Source organism: Vanacampus margaritifer, chromosome 5 (assembly GCF_051991255.1).
Source record: "Vanacampus margaritifer isolate UIUO_Vmar chromosome 5, RoL_Vmar_1.0, whole genome shotgun sequence".
NCBI lineage: Eukaryota > Metazoa > Chordata > Actinopteri > Syngnathiformes > Syngnathidae > Vanacampus > Vanacampus margaritifer.
The window spans coordinates 27,108,405-27,129,386 of NC_135436.1; the positions used below are offsets into that span (position 1 = coordinate 27,108,405).

General features: G+C 39.8%; 1 long non-coding RNA gene across 4 annotated transcripts in view; it reads right to left on the minus strand.

Annotated features, from left to right (window-relative positions):
• Positions 1-1,524: 1,524 nt before the first annotated feature.
• Positions 1,525-20,982, minus strand: part of LOC144052124 (uncharacterized) — an 89,079-nt gene continuing 69,621 nt past the window's right edge. For 2 of the 4 annotated variants that reach the window (XR_013294162.1, XR_013294161.1), the window contains 2 exons: positions 6,262-6,318; positions 1,525-1,580 (listed from right to left, as the gene is read on the minus strand). This is a non-coding gene — a long non-coding RNA (uncharacterized LOC144052124). Of the gene's footprint in view, positions 1,581-5,876; positions 6,319-20,982 lie in introns of those variants that run through there. The other 2 variants (XR_013294160.1, XR_013294159.1) reach the window with 1 other exon arrangement.

Here is a 20,982-nt window from a genome sequence, read left to right on the forward strand (position 1 = left end):
ACGCAAGTGAGTTGACTAGTTGGTCAGTTGATTAAAGGTAAGAGTTAATTCAGTTGGTTCATGAGTCAGTCAGTTTGTTGATTTGGTGGTTCAGTTGTTCACCTGGTTGATTAGCTGGTTAAGTTAATTATTTGGATGCATAGTTGGTTAGCCGATGAGTTGTTCAGTTAGCCGGGTAGTGAATGAAATAAATTAGCCTAGTCAGTTAATTAGTTGGTTAAGTAGTTAATGGGTTGGTTGGTTGTCAGGAACGCACACTAGTTACTCGGTCAGTTGATTATTTAATCTGTTAGGTGATTAAATGATTGGATTATTAATTGGTTGGTAAGAGTTCATTAGTAATTTGGCCAGTTAATTGGTTAGATAACTGATTACCCAGTCAGTTCATTTGTTCAGCTGATTATTGGTTAATTAATCATCAGTCGCTCTGTTTGTTGATTCATTGGTTGCTTAGCACTTCAGTTAGTAGATTCGTAAGTTGTTAAATTGATTAGATGGTTGGTTATATTTAGTCAATTAGCCAAGTAGTCAATTTATTAGTCAGTTGGTTTAACTGTGAACCCCTGGGGAGTAGGACTGCACTGTGCTGCGAATAGTGAAAATCCACAATTACAGATTTAATTGCCTATAGATGCCACAAAATGGTGGCAGAGGACTGCTTTTGTCTAAATGAAGCTCCTCAGCTAACTTCAACCGTTCTTTGGCAACCAATTCTGAACGGTGAATATGTGGTGGTTTAGTTTTGGAGTTGGTTAATTTTGCCTTTTCAACATAGGACTTTCTCCAGGCATCTGATTGGCTAATATATTCTAGTCAGGTGCTCCAGCGCCATCTGTTGTGTTGCCATTCACAGACTGTTGATTTTAAATGTCTGTTGTGAACCCAGATTTTAGTCCCAGAGTGACATTGTCGCACTATTGATAAAAAAACTAACAAAGAAAAAAAAACGCAGTACATTATCACAGCTGACATTTTACAGGATGCCAAACGATGCCTTGTTCTAAATGTTATTGTTGCTCTTTTATCTCCTGCAAACTCAAAAGTGTTTGCTTGTAAGCTGTTTGCTTGCAGTTACCGTCTGCTGCCAAACAAACACTTTTTGTCATATTCGTTCGTGTTTGGCAGTCACAAATACTTCGGCACAATCTGTCACGTCCAAAAGATTTGCACCCCAAATAAAAGCGACGTCGTACTGTTGACATTGTCAGCAGTGGTTTTCATAAGTGTGATCACTCTTTATTCAACACCTCAACATGACGTCTAAATGAGCCAAAGAGTTGCAAAGTTGGCCTCTGGGTGGCACTGTGCCTCCACTTTGGTAGTCACCCCACACCCCTTCTGCCCCCCCCCCCCATTTTCCTCTGCCTGGCGCCTGGGGTCTCGGCTCATCTGCTCTCCTGCAATGTGGCCTCCAGGATGGAGAGCCTGGCACTTGCGGTGTCCTCAGGATTGTCACAAGTGCTCTGTCAAATCAACCCCCACCCCCCCAGACCCAAACACCCCCGAACGTCCCCCAGAGGCGAGCCCGCCAACCTCTCAGGAAATGAAGTATGGGATGGAAGAAGAGCTTGTGGAACAGTCTGGGAAAAATGTATTGTTCATTTTGAAAAGGTATTCCTTACACAATATCTAATATATAATTTTACAGCTAGCAAAAAAATACAAAATCAAGTACAAGCAAATTGCATAAAGCAAAAAGGAATCAAAATGACCTAAACAAAATTATAGATTAAAAAAATAAAGCAAAAAATAGCAATAAATAATACAAATTGAAGCAAAAACAATGCAGCAAAAACAAAAATTATGCTTAATGAACCAAGAAAATAAATAAAAATAAAAGCACAATTATGCGGCTTTAACCAAATTAAGCTAAATAATTCAAGAAATTGAAAATAAAAAGCTAAACAAAATTATGCAAAAAATGCAAAATTAAATTAGGCACAAAAAACAAAGGGAAGCCATGCTAAATTAAACAAATGAAAACAATAATTTAAAATTACGCACAATTAATGCAGCGTAGAGCAAAAGTAAGCTAAATGTGCCAAAAATAATTTAGAATAAAGCAAAATATAATGTAAAATAAATGAAAAGAAAACTAATTGGTGTAAAAGAAAAAAAAAAGTAGAACACAAATACCGAATAAATCGAATAACGATTAAATTATCCTCTAAAGTGAAATGCAAAATGAAGCTAAGAAAAAAAGCAACATGAAATAAAGCTAAAAATAAGCACAAAAGTATACTGGTAATTACATGAATGACAACAAGAATAATTCAAAATAAAGCAAAAATAATGCAAAATGAAGCTAAATAAAGACAATTCAAAATGGCGGACTTCTGTTAGGTTTAGCGCATGGCTACAAGAGACTGTTTTGTTTGTTTGTTTTCTTTGGATCGGTCTTGGGCTCTTGTATATGCCTCCAACTTCTCGCAGATCTTGTTAAAACATACGATCCGGGGCTGCTTCGTTAAAACTTTAGGGGGCGCTACTGAGCCAATAAATAAAAAAAAACACATATACACACACACACAAGCTAATACTTTACTTTTGCCAGGCGAAATTTCATGAATGTTAATTTTATTTTTTTTTGTATGTTTAGACCCCCCCCAAATAAGCGTTGTTTATGTGGTAAACAGCACGTTGCCACGGCGACAGCGATTCGTGAAGATTCACAAACTTCGTGTTTCAAGAAAGCCATAACGCTCTTCCAAACAAATGTAACTAAAACACGTATTTCCATATCAGCCAGTATGTAAAGTAGCGCAACCGCCAGGATGAAAAATCCGTTTGTAGATCTGGTCTCATCAAATGTGTGAAATTTCCAAGCCATATACTGTATATAAAACATGATCCATGTCTTGAGGACTTTTTTTTTGCTTAAGTTTGCATTCTGTTTGTCATCGGTTTTGGTTTCGTTAAAATCAACAAAAGGATATGTAAAAATGCGACGGACAACTTTCGGGCAACTTTTCTGCCGACGGTAGTACGAAGTCCAAGCGACGTTGAAACAGTTGCCGAAGTTTGTTCTGTACGTTGAACGTACGCAAATGAAACGCCACTGCAGCAAAATCCTTGCTCGTTAACGAAGCCATTTTATTTCCAACACTTAATGAACTTTTTCACCAACGAGGTCAGATTTCCCGAAGGGCGTGTCGAGAATCCCGGGGCCGCGAGGGGGCGGACTTGTTAAGCGGTGCGGAGCGGACCCCCGGGATGACCATGCCCGGCCGACCCCCTGCTAACGCGCATGACTTGCGACCACTCGGAGAACGCTTTAAGTGGCTTGATGTGCGCCGCTCGCCCCGACATCCCGTCGCCAACTCGCTGTCGAGTCCTGCCGAGGTTGCGCAGCGTGTGTCGGCTGCGCTCGTCCCCGCAGGGCGGCTCTTTGCAAATTAAATTACAGTACTTGTCCTCGCTATGAATTTTTTTTGCATTAGTTTTTGTGTTTTTTTTTTTTTTTTAACAAACTTTATTCGCACCAAAATGTGAGTTGACTGGTGTTATTTTTGCTTTGTAGTATTTTTGGTTTGGATTTACTTTTGCGTATTTTGTTTTTTTCATTGTTTCTTCTTTGCTTGCTTTACTTTGTACTTTGCATTATTTATTTGCATTATTTATACATTTTCCCCTTAATGACTTTATTACTCTTTTTGCTCTTCTTTATTTCGAATATTTTTTTCTATTTTGCAAAATTTTAGCTTTGTTTGAATAACTGCATGATAATGCATTCAGAATTTATTTTGCATGATTTTTGTATAATTTTTTTTTTTAATTAATAATTATTGTGAGGGCTTGATCCCCCAGGGGAGATTTTTTTTTTTCACAGGAAGTACAAAAAAACAAACAGCTCACCCGCTGTGGGAATACTCTGACGGAGAAAGTGCTGACGGCTGCAATTTTGGATTCGAGCTCTCCTGGCTAGTTCAGTAGTTGCAACCGCGACTTCAGTTTCACAAGTCTCAAAACAGGTCAACTCTGCTCAACTTCTTTTTACAGTTTGAAACTTCTTCTCACTCCGTTTTGCGTGATTTCATTTTGCGCTCATTCTCAGCTTTATTTTGCGTTCATTTCACATTACACACACTTAAAAGTACCACATGATGCCATAGACAGGCTAACAAAACTAGAATTGCTGTACATGTGTGTGTACACATTTTTCTTTACTTTTAAGCATTGGCCTCAACAGCCAAGTTAGCTATAACCCGCACTCCATATGTACAGTGTGTGCGCGCCGAAAATAATCCTGTGACTATTGACCGCAGTGTGAATTGAGTTGATTACTTTTCATTCTTAAAAGGAGCTGAAGAGAAGCAATTTCATTTCCTCTTCCTCCTGCTGGGAGCCTCCCTCAATCGCTCTTTATGATTATTATTATTTCATATTTCTGTCAACATGACGTGATAAGCGCACGCTCTGCTGTGACTGATACCACCTGACCTCAATTTACCGGCGAGCCGCCATGAATATGATTAGCACGGCATGCAAAAAATCTGACTCAAGTGTCGGGTTGACTGACGTGACGCGCGCGCGCGCACACACGCGCAACACTTTTGTTTTGCATTACAATCGCAGTGGACAATTCATTAGGGACACCTGCATAAGGACATCCGGGACAAGAAATTCTAGCATTTCCTATGTATAAATTGACTGTTCATGTTCTGTCCAAATGAACTACTACATTCATATTTTCTGCTTAAAAATAATAAAAATCTTAAATTTGTTTTTGAAGAGCAACATTTCACGTGATTTTTGTGAATAATTCCACAACTGAATGCAGTTAAATATGTGCAATACAGCAACATAGGTCATGTATGGAGCGAGAAAAATCTAAAAGAATTAGAAACAAAACAATCCAAAAAATAGAATGGTAAAATGTAAAATTAAGAGTCATTAGAGGTTTGAATAGAGAAAAAAATAGTGGAGAACAAAATAGAAAAATGCAAAGTAAAAAGTCTATCAAAAGTTGAATCACGTCATAAACTAAAATATAAAAATGAATACATGAGAACATCAATTGGGAATAGAATAAAAAAAGTAATAAACAGTAAAAATTTCAAATAAAATATGAATTCAACAGTTTATTCATAGCTCTTAAAAATAATAATAAAATGATAAAACAATTATGAAAAATAAGCACCCCCACCCCCAAATTTTTTTTTTTCAAAAATATAAAATTTACAAAATAAAAATCGGACGGGAAAAAATAAATTCCAGTCATAAAGTTTTGACAATGTAATATTTGTACATAGTCATGAATTAACCTGTTTTAAATACAAAATGATCATTCGTGTACGCCTTACACTCGAAGTCACAATAAAAAATAAAAAAATCGGTGCTACGTGGTATACACAACCCACTTCCTAATCAGATGAATGACAAAAATGCCATTTCAAATACGTGCCGGCCCATTGAAACGCGCTGGGAAATTTTTTAGGGAATATTTATTTTCTTAAACCTAACAATTCCTCTTCTGATTAACCTCCAATATGCATTTTCCATGAAAAACAGGGGTTTAAAATAAACAAAATAAAATGCACACACAAAATTAGAAGTAGAGAGAACGTGCTTATAATTTAATAAAAAAAAAAAATAAAAAAAAAAAGCCTGAGTCACATTTGGCCCGTGTGCCGCCAGTTACCATCCCTGGAATAAGCGGTTGGAAGAATGAATGACTGAACAATAGGTGGTGCAGGGGGGGGGGGGGGGGGGGTGGAAGGTGGGAACTGCGCAGCACAATCTGGTGGAGCATTTACACCCTCTGCCCCTAATGCAAAATGATCACTAATGCAAAAGTGTACATTACACCTAATGCACATTGCAGCAAAACATCTGCTGAGCCTTTACTGCCTACTTTGCTCATTAATGAGTATGTATACACACACACACACACACACACACACACACACACACACACACACACACACACACACACACACACATCACGTGACCAGCAGGCAATGGCGGTGATGAATATAAAGTATAAACACTCCTTGGAATCCTGCACCCCTGGCCTCAATTTCACGCCATTATCTCAGCATAATAAACACATTAGCTTCTCCCTTCCCGAGATGAAGCTTCCCGCGCTACATCAAATCATTTGCCCACGTGAATAATGCATGAAGCCCCCCCTCGCGACCGCAAAGGCCCCTCCCACCGGGTCTCACCGGCTAACTCCCCCCCTCCCCAGGAAGACGATGGACCGCAATGTTTTTGTTTAGTTTTTTTTGTTTGGGTGGGGAATGATGCACGGTCACTCACGTTCACTCAAAAGTGCACTTCCTCACAAGACGGTCACAACATCTTCATTTCAAGCTCCTAGAATGAACATAATATTCAATAAAATGGGATGGAAAGGCAGTGGGAAAGAAAATCACAATCAAATGTAGAACAAAAAAGCTATTGGAGAAAAATCGAGCAAATCATACAAAAAAACTGAACGAATGTTGACGGTGGAAGAATTTTTTATTTTATTTTAAATGGTCAGGTATCGTGTAATGAAACACTAAAAAGTGAAGAAAGAAAGAGTTCTCAGCCCAGTCAGAAATTTAAATCCAATAAAATAGTATTCAATATGTTAATGATAAAAATTGCACCTAATTAAAAAAGCAATCATCTTGCCATGTGTCACAAAATGCACATGGCAAAAAAAGGAAAAAAAAACTGCTGTGGGGAAAAATATTAAATTAATCAATGCATTTACTGTAAACCTAAAAACAAAGAGAATTCCAAATATGTTCAAACTATAGAATTTCATTTTGCAAGTCCACAAGCTTACTGCTAACACATAATACAAAATGCCATAGACATGCTAATGAAACTAGCATTGATATTATGTTATAGTAAGTATAAACCTAGTAGGTAAATAGTAGTTATATTATAGTATGTATAATCCTTTAAGTAACTTAGATTTTATACAGATTTTTCATACAATACTTACAGCCATAAAAAATGCAAATACTACAGCTTCTTTACTTTTTATTATCAAATCGATGTCAATGCATGTATGCTTTATACTGCCCTCTGGTGGCCAAGGTACACACGCCAGAGCAAAAAAGTGACCTATGAAATCATCATACAACAGTTTTTTAATTTGTTACATTCTATTTAAGTTAAGTTAGCGGCAACAAATTGTGAGAACAATTGAAAAGGAAAGCCGACAAGTCATCCGTTTGCTTCCGAGCTCATCCGACAGTTAACACGCAAACGTTTTACCGAGAAATGGCGCTCATTTTAATAACCGCGCGCGTTTGTGAACATAAACGCCAAACAATGCAAAGCGTGTTTCCGCGAGTCGCAATTGATTAAAAAACGCATCCTATCTGCGACGTAATATATACACGCACACGCTTGCTTCTGTTTTTTTTCCAGCGCGAATGAATAAAAATGTCAAGTTTAATTAGGCGCCGCCGCAGCCGCTCTTTGAGAGCACAAAGCTCGGAAGGGAGCAAAATGGCGTCTGCTCTCAAAAATGCAAATGTGACAAGTCAAAGTAGGAATTGTTTTCCTCCAAACTGCAAGTGAACTGCCCCAAAATGATGTTGATCATTACTATAGGAAATTGATTACAGGAGACAAATTGTATAAAGCATTTTTCACAATCTTAAAGTCGAGTTCTCTGATGTAAATCAAACAATAAAAAAATAAAAAATAAATAAAAAAATATATATATATCTAAATAATAACATTAAAAAATAAAAATAAAAAGTAATATATATATATAATATAAAATAAAAAAGTAAAATAAAAATATTAAATAAAATAAAAATAATTAGAATAAATAAAAAGGTGCTTTTAAAAACGTGTCATGTTTTTCTGTAACGGGCACAAATCAAATATTGCCATCCGACAACGCAACACAGCCGTCGCAATTTGCCGGAACGTCGCTTTGATGAGGCGCTGACGCTCGATTACAACGATAGCGGCTGATGAGCGGTAATGGCCTGTCACTGGTTTTTATCTGGTGTCACATTGGGGGTGTTGCGGGAAGCCGAGACCAATCAAACGGCGGGAGGAGGGGGAAAAAAAGTGCCGCCGACGCTTCTGATAACGTGAACCAAAAGTGCCGACCCGAAACCAGACGAGAACCGGTTTCCAATTCGGATGTTTAATCATGCAAAAGTGACTCATTTAGCAGCAGACCTCCAGGTTTGTTAGCAGGATACTTCCTGGTTCATGGAGGATGAGAACCAATCACAGCAAAGGATGTCCACAGTGGTTAAAAAAAGTCTACACACCCCATTCAAATTCCAGATTTTTGTGATATAAATAAATGAGACCAAGATGAATCATCTAAAAAAATGTCAAACTCAATTGAATAGGGAAGTAAAATAAACAATTGAAATAATGTAGTTGTACAAGTGTGCACACCCTCTTATAAATGGGATGTAGGTGTGTTCAGAATTAACCAATCACATTCAAACTAAAGTTACAGCCTTCCCAAAATAAATTTCAGATGTTCTAGTAGTTTTATGAAAACGCTCTTTTGAGCTGTTGAAATTTTCTTCCATCTTGGATTGCAATTGGAGTATTTAAAAAAAATCTTCCAAATGTGTGATAATATGCTTAGAAAAAACAAAGGTAGAACCTTTTTCGCCATAATTCCCAAAGGTATGTTTGGCGCAAATACAGCACTGCACAAAACTTTCAGGTTTTTGGGTAGAGGAAAAAAAACAAAAACGTGACAGACTTTTCCCTGGCCAAACGGGAGTGGGAAAAGGTAACTGCGTGAGCACTTTTGAGGTGACACATTTAAAGGGCGACAAACAAAGCGGGACGAGGTCGAGGGACGCGTGTCGTCGACGTGGCGGAGAGGAGGCCATCGAGGTGCGCATGCTTCACCAGGAACAATCAAGGGAGCCCCGACGGGGGGCTGATTACCGTCGCCTGCTTGGGCAAAATCAATTCGAGCACTGCAGCCATTTCACACCCCACGAGTGGCCTGACTGGAGGACGCGTGGCTGTCAGCTCAGTTTGTTTTGGCAATTTGATGTTACGAATACAAAACCACATTGTGCATTACTCTGTGGATACAATTTTTTGTTTTCTTTATAATACTATCGATACATAAGAAAAAAAGACTTAATGGCAGAGGTGGCAAATCTACGACCAGAAATTAAAAACCCTGCCACAGTTTGGCTTTAGCCCCTGATGCTAGCTAGCTAGCTAGCTCCATAGCCAGCTCCCATGTGCTAGTTTACCTGCTAGGGAGCTAGCTAGCTAGCTAGCATCAGGGGCTAAAGCCAAACTGTGGCAGGGATTTTACTTTCAGGTACTAGCTAGCTAGCTCCCATGATGCTTATTTACCTGCTAGATAGCTAGCATCAGGGGCTAAAGCCAAACTGTGGCAGGGTTTTTACTTTCTGGACCTGGATTTGCCACCTCTGCGAAAAGAAAATATTGTCATGTGAAAATATATATTTTTATATTACTGGTATTTGCACAGGGGTGTGTAGACTTTTTGTATCCACTGTAAATTAATATAAACTATTTGAACTTAATTGTTCGCAGTATAGCACTGCTAAGCTCTCTGTTTTCATTGGGGAATGTTTATTAGCATCTAAAGTAAGATTTATCACCCAAGTGACTTCAACTTTGCGCCTTGGCACAAAAGTTTCTTCTTTTTGGGCTGTGCAAACATTTCCGACAGCAACAAGACGAGACAAGGTTACTTAAGCTGGTGAACTTGGTCTCATTTACCAATTTATTGTGAGTTAGCAAGTGAGGATTCATGCTAATGTTGCTATAATTGCTATCGTCTGCTTATCATCACAATTGTTTAAATGTCTTAAGCAGCTGCAACGAACTTCGTCGGTTAAGTTGATGACCTCTCATGGATGAATTGATACCCAAAACAAAACATCAAACCGGTAACATTTTGTTTTTGGCAATGCATTATTCCATGCTAACGCGCTAATTTGGGCAGAGATGCGATGAGAGTGACGTGAGGCTCCGTTCAAATCTTGCTGGCAGCCTGCAGCTTTTGCTGCGCGACAAACGGGTGGTGGCGGCGTCGCGCGAGGACATATTTGAAATTGTTCCCCGAGCGTCCGTGTCCCGACGAGATAGGAAAAGCGGCATGTGGTCCGGTGCGATACAGGCGGCGAATGTCCAAGTGACCTCAGGTTCCCTCATTCTATCAGGCCTCGCCACAGGCCTAATTAACAAGCTTTACGGGGGGAGTCTGGGCCCGGTCCAGCAAGGCTTTAACACCTCTAACTTATGTCCCACGCACCCCCAGCTAATTAATCCTGCTCTAGTTAGGAAGTGGAAGTTTCAGGAAGTCAGAACACTTCAAAGAAAATTGCCCCCTCTTAACCATTTTCCTTTTTTTTAAATTTGTTATGAAAATGTTACGGTGGCGCTAATTACATAACATGTACAGCGCTTGTATCACAAGTTTGCGCTTGCTAAATTCATTTTCAATCCAATTCGTTCCGTTCACTGAATTGAAAAAAAAAATCTTTCATCTTTTTTTCCTCTTTTTTTTTTTATGGAAGAATGTGGGATAGTGAATGTTTATCAGTGATTTTATGAAAAAATGTTGGGGTTTAAAAATGACATTTAGTTTTTTTCCAATGTATTTCAATGGGCGCCAATTAGTAACAAAATGAAGCTTCATGAAGCACTTGTGATATAATTTTTTTTATTTTTATTATTCTCTAAATGATGCTCTCTGTTTAAATATAAAGGCCAAACCAAGATTGCCATCTAGAGGAATTTAAAAAAAAAACACAAGTGCTTCATAAAGCTTTTTTTTTCCATCAATTGTGCCAGCTCGACGTGGATTTTCACTATTTTCAAATAGCTGTCGTCCACTGTATAATTTTTGGGGACATTGTTTGGTTGCGTGCCATGAGATTTTTCTTCGGAAAAATATGTGCCTATTTTTAACTACATGTGGGAATGGGAAAGTATTTGTGTTTGAAGTGTTCAAATCAAAATGGCTTGAGACTTTTTTTGTTGGCTTACTCATGATAGACATGCCCAATTTTCTGGTTGCTAAAATAGGACCCATTTAAAAAAATAAATAAATAATTTTTTTTAGGTCAACTCAGATATTTTAGATATAATATAGAATAACTAATCAGCCAATTAATTATATAATTATTCTAATAATAATTAATTATATAATTTAGCTTTTTTTTTTTTTGCAAGAATAATTTAATATTTTAACACAATTTTCCTTGCCTTATGTTGTTATTGTGTTAATGTATTAAAAAATAAAAAATCTGCAAATTTTAAACATCAGCCAGTTAATCGGTCGGGCCTTATAAGTGAACATGGCTTTGGGTGCTAGCATTTTTTTTTTTTAATCAACGGCCGCCAAACGTACATTTTCATCAGGAATAACACGTGCAAAGGGCGAAGCATAACATCAACAAAGCAATTTGTTGAGTGTGTCTTGTGAAGTAGACGTTGACAAAGTGGTTTTCGCGTCCACATTAGTGCTGTGTTCAAATGCCAGCGTCGCGTTGTAAAACTCATCCTCACTCCATTTCCACCCACGTAACCTTTTTACCCTCACCATTTCTTCCCTTCACCAGCAACCTTTTCCCGAGTCAAAGGTCGCAGCCGCGCCCGGCGGTGCGAGATGCTCGACCGGCTTCGCAACAGCGACGAAGCCGTTTGCTCCGACAAGCAGCCGGCGTGAAAAAAAAAAAAACACCACTTCTTAACCGACCTTTCCCAGACGATATTCCCGCGGGAGGCGTTTAATCCCCTCCCGCTCATCACTTTGACGTGAGTCGGCGCTATTAGTGGGAATCTTAAGCCCCGAGCGAGAATTGAGCAAGGTTCGGACACGGCGGAGCCTCCGAGTTGCTGATTTCATTCTTTTCTTTTCACGCGGGCAGCGCCAAGCTTGACTGTAACCGCTGAAAGGTTGGCGACCTCTTTCAAGGAAAAGTTTTTCCTCTTTCAACTGCGAGCAGATGTAACAACCTGGATTATCTGCTCCATGATCCTGTTTGATTTAAGAGTTGCGCTATTTCCTAAAGCGTTATTAACTGCGCAATGTTATATGTAATACTTCCACTTTGCTGAAGGTCATCTCACCCGAGTACAGCGGCGCCTTGGAATTTCAATCTCGGAGAGGCCATGAATCTATTGCAGACAGAAAGTGTTTTTTAATGCGGAAAAATAGATTAGAAAATAGATAAAATTGCCACATCTCAGTCCCTCTTCAGCTTATCAGTACAGCACTAATAAGCGTTCTTTGCAGAGGATAAAGAAACTATGACTGAGTGCGTAGCTAAAAGCTTGTATCTGATTTTTAAAGGGATTATACTGAGTGAGTTTTGGAAGACAGGTTTGGGATTATAAAACTTTAAAATGTGAACCCAAAATGACTTCCTGTTTTTAGATCCTTGAGACTTTTTTTCCCAGGTCCAGATATGGTGTCCGCCCAATTTTATGGCAATCCAAATCTGTGGTGGGCTCATTTGTTCTCTCTTTCCAGAGTGTGCCAGTTGAGTGAAATGCCCAAAGCGAAAACAAAACACATACGGAGCAACTGAGGTGAAATCTTACGAATGTCACATCATGCGAAAATGAAAACACGTCAACACAATTTGAAATTCATTTGAAAGGCTCGCCGAGCAGCTCATTAGCCGGTCGAGACGTGATTGTTATTAACGAGGCCGCCCCCTCTCACGCCTTTCTTGTCAAAAAGCTGCGCACTGAAATGGTTTCAGGTTACTTTGGAAAAGCCTTGACAAATTTACTTGGGAAGACTTTTGAAATGACATCATGGGGAAATGCGAATAGGATTTTTTATTTTTTCCAACTGCAAAAAAAACCTACTTTTATTGGAATAACTTTCCTTCTACTTTCTAATGTGGCTACAACTTAACCGCGTGAAACCACACTGCCCCTCAGTGGCCAAACCTGGTACAACATGAACAGCGCTCCCAATAAAGGCACACACAGACAAAGGCAAGACTAAATAAAATAATTTAAATGAAATCGATTTTTTTTGGCACACCCCTAACCAAATGTGCAATAGTGATTAGTCGATTAATCGATGGACTAATCGGTAGGCAACTCGATTTTTAAAAAAAGTCGTGAGTGACCGCGCTACTAGTGCTTGCTTGAAACGAATAACTGGTTATTAACTAACCAGTCATTCGCCTTTAGTGTTAGAGTAAACCAAACCAAAAACACAAAAAGTCACATCAAATCGCAATATTGAGTAAAAATAATCACATTTAGATGATTTTTTTCAAAATCGTTGAGGCCAATTTATATCTTATTTTCTGGCGATAAATCATTTTAGTTCCTGCTGAGGAGAAAATAGAAGCCCAGCAGTGCACTTAATGAACACTTGCTTTCTTTTCCCGTCATCCTTGTAAGTAACATTTCCAAATGATTTCTGTGCTGTTTCTCAGCGACTGGAGGTGGTGGTGTTGTTTTTTTCCTTTTCTTTTTTTCTTGCCCCAGCTGATAACAACCTCACAGCTCTGCCTCTCGGAGCGCAGCCTTCCGCCCGATGTCTCGCGTGCCGTCACACACACTTGGCCCGCCATTTCTCACCCCCCCCCTTTCGACATCCAACGCCGCCACTCGCCGAACTCTGTCCTGTATCAAACGTGTGATTTCTAATTAAACCTTCTAACTGAGGTTAAGAGGCAATTTCATGCACCCTACTCTTGATAAATAGACGGCGCACCCCCGTCAGCACCCCCCCCCCCATTCCGCCATTAACAGTCTTTAAGCCGGCACCGTTTGCTCTCTGACGAGTCCGATCAGTGATAACCTCCGTTATTCCTTCAGTCGCAGTTGTCTTCCAAACATACTTTTATGAGCTCCTGCGGGTCTAAGGTGTTTTTTTTTTGTTTGTTTTTTAAATAAACAGCTCTGCAACTTTAAAGCCCCGAGTATTCATTATGTGGCTCATGAGATTCATTGATTGGCCCTGATGGAATGTATAACATGATCCGAGAGAGAAAAGCGGATCGTCATTTTCTCCGGGTGAGGGAGAAGAAGCCAGAAACATCGATTAAGGTCGGGAGAGGCTCTCGCGGACGGGGGGGGGGGGATTAATTACCGTCTTTGCTCTGGAAAAGGAAACATTGATCTGAGCGAGTGAGGAGGAGGAAGATTAATGACGGGCAACTTGATGGTGATGAAGATGAAGCGCGACAGACGAGAGGGAGAGGAAATGTCCATCCGTGCGCGGGGGACAATCGCTCGGCGTCTTCCTGTGAGGTTTGAAAGCGCCTGCGACTTTTAGCTGACATTTTAGCCGGCAGCTCAATGTCGGCTGGCCCAGGATTCAGCTCACGCTTGTGAGACACTATTTTAGTTAACAAAAAGTAACGGGAAAAGTAAAAGAAAAACGAAAACTGTATTTATAGTGAAAATGTTTTTTGGGGATGATTTTAAGTAAGATTTATTTCGATATTAACCGTAATGAGGACGTTTGAAAGTGTGCCACACAGAAATGACGTCATCTAGCAGCAGCCAATAGAAGAGCAGCTTCAGAAGACGTCGCTCCGACTTGACTTTTGGCTCCAATGGCTCGCCTCGCCTGCTTTTTCATTTCTCAGCCCGAAATGCAACACTCGTGACTTTTTTCATCTTATCATGGTGTTTATAATATTGCACACAAGTAATACACTTAAAAAACTACACGAAAACTAATATTGAAACTAACTAAAGCTAAGCATTAATTAAATATCTAAAACAAATTTAAAAAAAAAAAAAAAATTTCCTTCTCTTTTCCTATTTTTTTTTAAACTAACAAAAAATTGTTTTCTTTTTTTTTCTTCTCTTTTCCCAAATTTTTTTTTTAAACTAACTACATTTGAAAAACAACTTAACTCAAATGAAAATTCAAAAACTATAATAACCCTGATCACCACAAGCGGTATGCAAAATGGATGAGCAAAGCTAAGAAATATGAAAAATAAAAACTAAACAATACGACTCGACTCGTCTAATTTATTCCAAAGTTTAATTCATTTCACTTAGGTCAATGCAGCGTCATCTTATCACCGCCTTTATTAAAACTTAATCTCAATTTAATGCTCACAGAGCCAATTTGGCAAAGAATACACATGACCCGACATCCAACTTTATGCTATTTAAAACCCCCCAAATATTCTGTTGAAATGATTGATTCTCTTTTTTTTTTTCCCCCCTCACACACTTAATTACGAGCCACAATAAATCTTATTGGAAATGAGCTGGCAGCAGAGTCATTACAAGTCAGAGTTAAACTCATAAAATAACTTTTTTATTTATTTATTTTTTAAAGAAATTTGCAACTCATTTGACAAGCCGAGGCGGCGCAGAAGCAAGGTGATTTTTTTCACACCAACTTTATTTCTTTCCGCCGTGTTGTGAGCAAATAATAGCAACCGGGAAGACGCGCGACCCTTGCCATGAAGCCCATTAGGGGGCTGTGAAAATGCTATAGATGTCAATCACACAGAGCGAATCCATAAGCGCATCTTCACAGCCTCGACGCCGCGGAGGGGAAGTGCTGACACGCGGCTGGTGTCAGCAAGCATGAGTCGCAAGCGGCGGATAATGATGGGAACCATTAGGGAGGAAAAGTTCGCAAACCGGCTCAAACCGGCTCGGTTATTTCGACAGTCGCTTTCCCACGGAGGACGTCGCTTCATCTCGCCTGTCCCTTCCCGCAATTTGATTGGCTGAAAACTCACCAATTTTCACAAGCTCGCGTATTCTAACATGATATATTCAGTAACGGCCCGGTGAAAAAAAGAAAAGAAAAAAAAAAGAGCCTTCAACACCAGGGTTAACCGTGGACACGCACATCATATCGAGACTCAACTCATTTTTATCTAAAGAGCACTTTAAGATGATCAAATGTGCTGTACATGAATACAAATCCATCATATGACAGTTGAATAAAAGGCTGCTCGATTCTGAAGAAAATATGAACTCATTCACTCCCAGCCATTTTCACTGAAGCGACCCCCTTTGCTCCCGGCTGTTTTACTGGATTTTGACTGATTTTGCAAAGGCCCACAGAATATTGTGTTCTATTGCTATAAAGACACGGAACCTACCAAAAGAAAGATTAGAGTTTCTTCTTTCATCAGGAAAAAAAAGTACATTTGTTTCTGTTTTGCAGCAATTAGCATTAGACGTATAAATACGTTTTTGGGGAGTGAATGATAAAGTGTTAAAAAAACGTATTTATAAATTTTTGAGTTTCAATTAGTTAATTAAGACTAATTTGGTAATAATTTAAATCACTTTTTTGGGGGTGTAAAACAAGAAAATGTTTAAATGTAAAAAATATTAAGACAAATATATTTTGTTGAAACACTATATTTTGGACCAAACAAGATTTTTATTAAATTTGTTATTTTAAAATAAAAAAAATGCGCAAATATATGCATTTAAACATCTCAAAATTAGTATTAATAATCTATTATTTTTGTTTACGATGATGCCTATTTTTTAATTGTGGAATGTAATAATTGAAATTGAAATTGTAATTGAATTTTGATGAATTGCAAAGCCCTGTGAACATACAGGTATACTCTAAAAAAAACTGCTAACCCAAATTGGGTGAAACTAACTGGGTCCAAAATGGGGCAGCACCAATGTTGGGTTATTTATACCGAGTGCATTGGGTTGAGGATTTGACCCAGCACGTTGGGTCAAGTTTTTTTCTTCTTTTTTTTTCCTCTTTTTTTGGGGGGGAGAGCATTCGGTAATTTTACCGATTTGACAGGTCATCATCATTGCTCTTTTTTTTTTTTTTTCCAAGGTCAAGTTTTTGATCCAACAAGAGGTCAAAACAACCCATTCTGATGAGTTCCATCTACCAAGATATGGGTTACCAACTTACCAGGTTACCACGATTGCTGGTGTAAAAAAAACACTTATTTTATTGCCAACAGGAACTTCGGATGACGTTATCATTAAACATCTATTCTCTGAATCCTCACTAGTTCCGCGTATACAGTATTTTTTTTTGTGACATTTTGTTTGTTGGTGCGCTGTGAAATTTGAGCTTTGGCTCAGCAAAGTTTGCTTGACGCTGGCCCAGACTCTCCAGGAAAGCCGTTCATCAATTACACCCCCCGCTGAGTCGCCACACAATACTTTAATTAGGAAGCTAATATTTATAATTCGCCTTCATGAATATCATCTGCCAGCACGCGGTCTTGACTTGGAGTGTTTGAACTCGAGCGGGACCGTCTGCGTGACGTTACAACAGCGGCTTTTGAATTTTATCTCGCCGGCCGGCTATTTGCACATCATTACGCGGCGGGCGCCGGCGAGAGCGTCGGCAGCCCGCCGTCGCTTGGATCTTTGTTTGTTTGTTTATTCAAATCTCGTAGCCGGCGCCGACGTTCATTTGGGACGCTAACAAACTGGTTCAAGGTTGCCGCCGAGGGACGGGAGGCGCGCGCGGTAGAGTTAGCGGTAGAGTTAGCGGGGCGCTCGGTGCCAGTTTGCTTTGTTTCCGCGCTGGCGAGCTTCGGCGTATATAAAGCGTTGATTCTGGAGAGGTGACGACGCGGGGAGACGAGAGAGCTGCCAAAACAAGCGCGACCGCCAGATAAAAGGGCAGCGGCGAGCAAACACAGAAAAAGTCGGAAACTGGAACGGCGCCACGGAAAAGCTCGCAGGAACATCGGACCTAGTTAAACCCCAAAAGTGGTCCGCTCCAGCTGAAGGTTCAAAAGGGGAAATAGAACAATGGAGGACAAGTTTAGTTTTTTATCTTCTTCCCGCATCCAACGTCAGACCGCAGGCTGGCCAACCCAATACAATACAATTTTCGGACCTCCAATTTCCAGATTTGAACCACAGGTTGAAAGAACCTGTACATACATGACAGTTCTGACCTGGATGGATGAGAATATTCACAAGCAGGCGCGGATCAGTTCACTCATTCAATCCCCAAAATGTGTACCAACATTTTTAAATACTTTGTCTTTCCCTCTTTCTTTTATTTTTATTTTTATGCACGAGCATACAGAAGGCTCTGATGCAGCTTCTGACATGAAGAGATGGCTTAAAGCAATGCTAGTTGGCCAGCAGATGGCAGCAGAGTATAAGAGACCAACCAGGGCCATGTTGCAAACAAGCTCTTTTTGTCACTGTTTTCACCAGGAATGTGAATATTGATGAAATTTAGCTCTATGCTAATGCTAATTGCTACAAAACAGAAACAGATACAAATACACTTTTTTTTTCCCTGAAGAAAGAAGAGACTCTAATCTTTCTTTTGGTAGGTTAGATGTTTTTTTTTTTTTTTTATAGCAATAGAACATAATATACAGTGGGCCTTTCAAAATCCAGTAAAACAGCCGGGAGCGAAGGGGGTTGCTTCGGTGAAAATGGCTGGGAGTGAACGAGTTAACCACTTCTGCCACTAGAAACGAAATCAATTCCACACCGAACCTGACTGAACTGCCGGCTAAATTCAATTCATTCCCGCGGAGACCCGCTCGGCCCTGATGCAAAACACCTCCGAGTTGGAAGCTGACGTCCTTGTGGAACGTTTTCGTCCCTATTTTCACACCTTCACAGATGTTGGACGGCTGCCGGGCTCCGGCGCCGCTTGCCCCGCGGGGAAACCGCCCACCGTTTGGATTTGTCCCCGATGTGGAAGGCCACCCGTGAACCGGCGGAGGCGTGTCTGCTAAATGGAGTCGCTAACGCTAATGTGTCGTGGGTGCAGCGAATTAGCATCGGTAGACGGGAGACGACTGGTGCACATTTCTCATAGCGACGTGTGACAACGCTCGAGGCGCAGGAAATAAGCCAAGCAGAACAGAAACATGGAAAAAAGATCAAAACAACGGCACGACATCGCCACGAGAAGTGCGTTTAGTATTTTTGGTGAACTTATTTAGCGACATGCTAAATAGAAAAAGGGTCGCAGAGGCAGTTTTAATACAGTTTCACTTGTATCAGGAGCACCATGACTGGTCGCTGTTTACGGTGCTTTGCTTTTCGAAGTACCAGGATGTTAGTGTCGGACAGCCCACCGTGACATTTTGCAAAGACCTTCGCAAAGCCCGGAGGATGAATCTTAATGAAATGACGAGCGCCAAGCAAGCTCATTGACATTTGTTTGCCTTGACAGGAGAACGTCTGCTGTTTGGATGGGTCGCTGTGGCCACAAACACAAATGTGGAGGGGTGGGGAACTGACGTCACCAATTTGACAACTTGGGACTCGCTAAAACTTCCGAAAGACTCCACCTGACTTTGACTTGGTACTCGAAATGACGAAGGCCTGGTACGCACACGTAACAAATTTTCAAATCTTGTCAAGACAGTGATTTTGTCGTGGGTTTGACATCCTTTGTCAGGAAGGGCCAAAATGGGAATTCAACATGGTGGCGCTCCCATGTTGAACTTATTTGCTGCCAAAAACGTATAAATACGTTCTGTTTTAAATATTACCATGCTCCCAAAGACGTATTAACACGTTTTTTATGCTAGAGCATACAGATTAGGGGTGGGAATCTTTGAATGTCTCACGATTCGATTAAGATTTTTGGATGTGCGATTCGATTCAGAATCGATTTTCGATTGGGAACGCTTTTTTATTCAAAATGATTTGATTGACAATGATTTTTGCTTCAATCTACAGATGTGCAAGGAATCGTAATGAGCTACTCCAGTCTGACAAGCTAATGCTAATTAGCGCGCTACTCGTGGCACTTTTATCACTCAAAAGAAGGGCTCCACACTGCAAAAAAACTACTTTTATTGGAATAACTTGATCGTGACTTTTTCCTTCTACTCTCTAATGTGGCTACAACTTAACAGTGTATCAGACCGCGTGGAACCACACTGCCCCTAAGTGGCCAAATCGAGTACAACATGAACAGCGCTCCCAATAAAGGCACACACAGACAAAGGCAAGACGAAATAAAATAATTTTAATAAAATTGATTTTGGGGCATTCAAAATTTATTTTGAATCATACTAAATGAGGATTCCGATTCTTGTGAGAATCGTTTTTTTTTGCACAGCCCTAGTACAGATGGCTTCGATGCAGCCTCTGAACTGAAGAGAACGCTTGAGGCAACGGTAGTTATTACAAAAACGGCCAGCAAGTGGCAGCAGAGTATAAGAGATCAACTAGGACCATGTTGCATAAAACTCTTTCCCCCACTGATTTAAACAAATTTGTGAATAATATATATATATATATATATATATATATAGAAATATACATTTTTTTCTCTCTGATGAATTTGCCCAATTAGATGGATGTGACAATCAGTGGTAATTTAACTTTTATGAAGAGACTCTAATCTTTCTTTTGCATGTTTTTTTTACAGCAATAGAACACAATATCCTGTGGGCCTTGCAAAATCAGTCAAAATTCAGCAAAATAGCCACGAGCGAAGAGGGTTGCTTCAGTGAAAATGGCTGGGAATGAATAAGTTAAACTTGGATGAAAGGTTTTTGATAAAATCCTGAAAAAGAGAATTGTAACACACAAGGATTGCACCTCAAACATAACTACGACATCTGACTTTATCATTGATTGATTTCTGCCAGAGTATCTCGGGACTTGTAATTTAGGAATTGAAACTCGAACCTTAAGACGTACTTTTGACTTGTACGGTCACATACATGACATCATGTGACTTACTCTCACTTCAGGCGTTCTCTCTTCAGAGACACAAGTCTTGAGTTTGGCCACAACTTTCCAGTCAGAAACAACTCACCGAAGAAGACTTTATGCCCACCATTGCAAAGATAGCAACACAAAGCGTCGAATATAAAATACAAATCATCAGCAGGGCTACGGAGACGTCAGGTGAGCTCCTCATAGGTAAACGTGAGGCGGAAAGCGTGTGCTGCGCTAGCCCTGATTAGCCTGACTGACAGAAAAGGAAGGGATTAGCGGTGAATGATACTTCTGAGCAGCCAGCGTCCAAATTGAAATTCCACTCAAGTTCAGGGAACATATTAGAACTTAGCTCCTGTATTTGGAGGCGCTAAGCTCCCAAAAGGGTGTTAG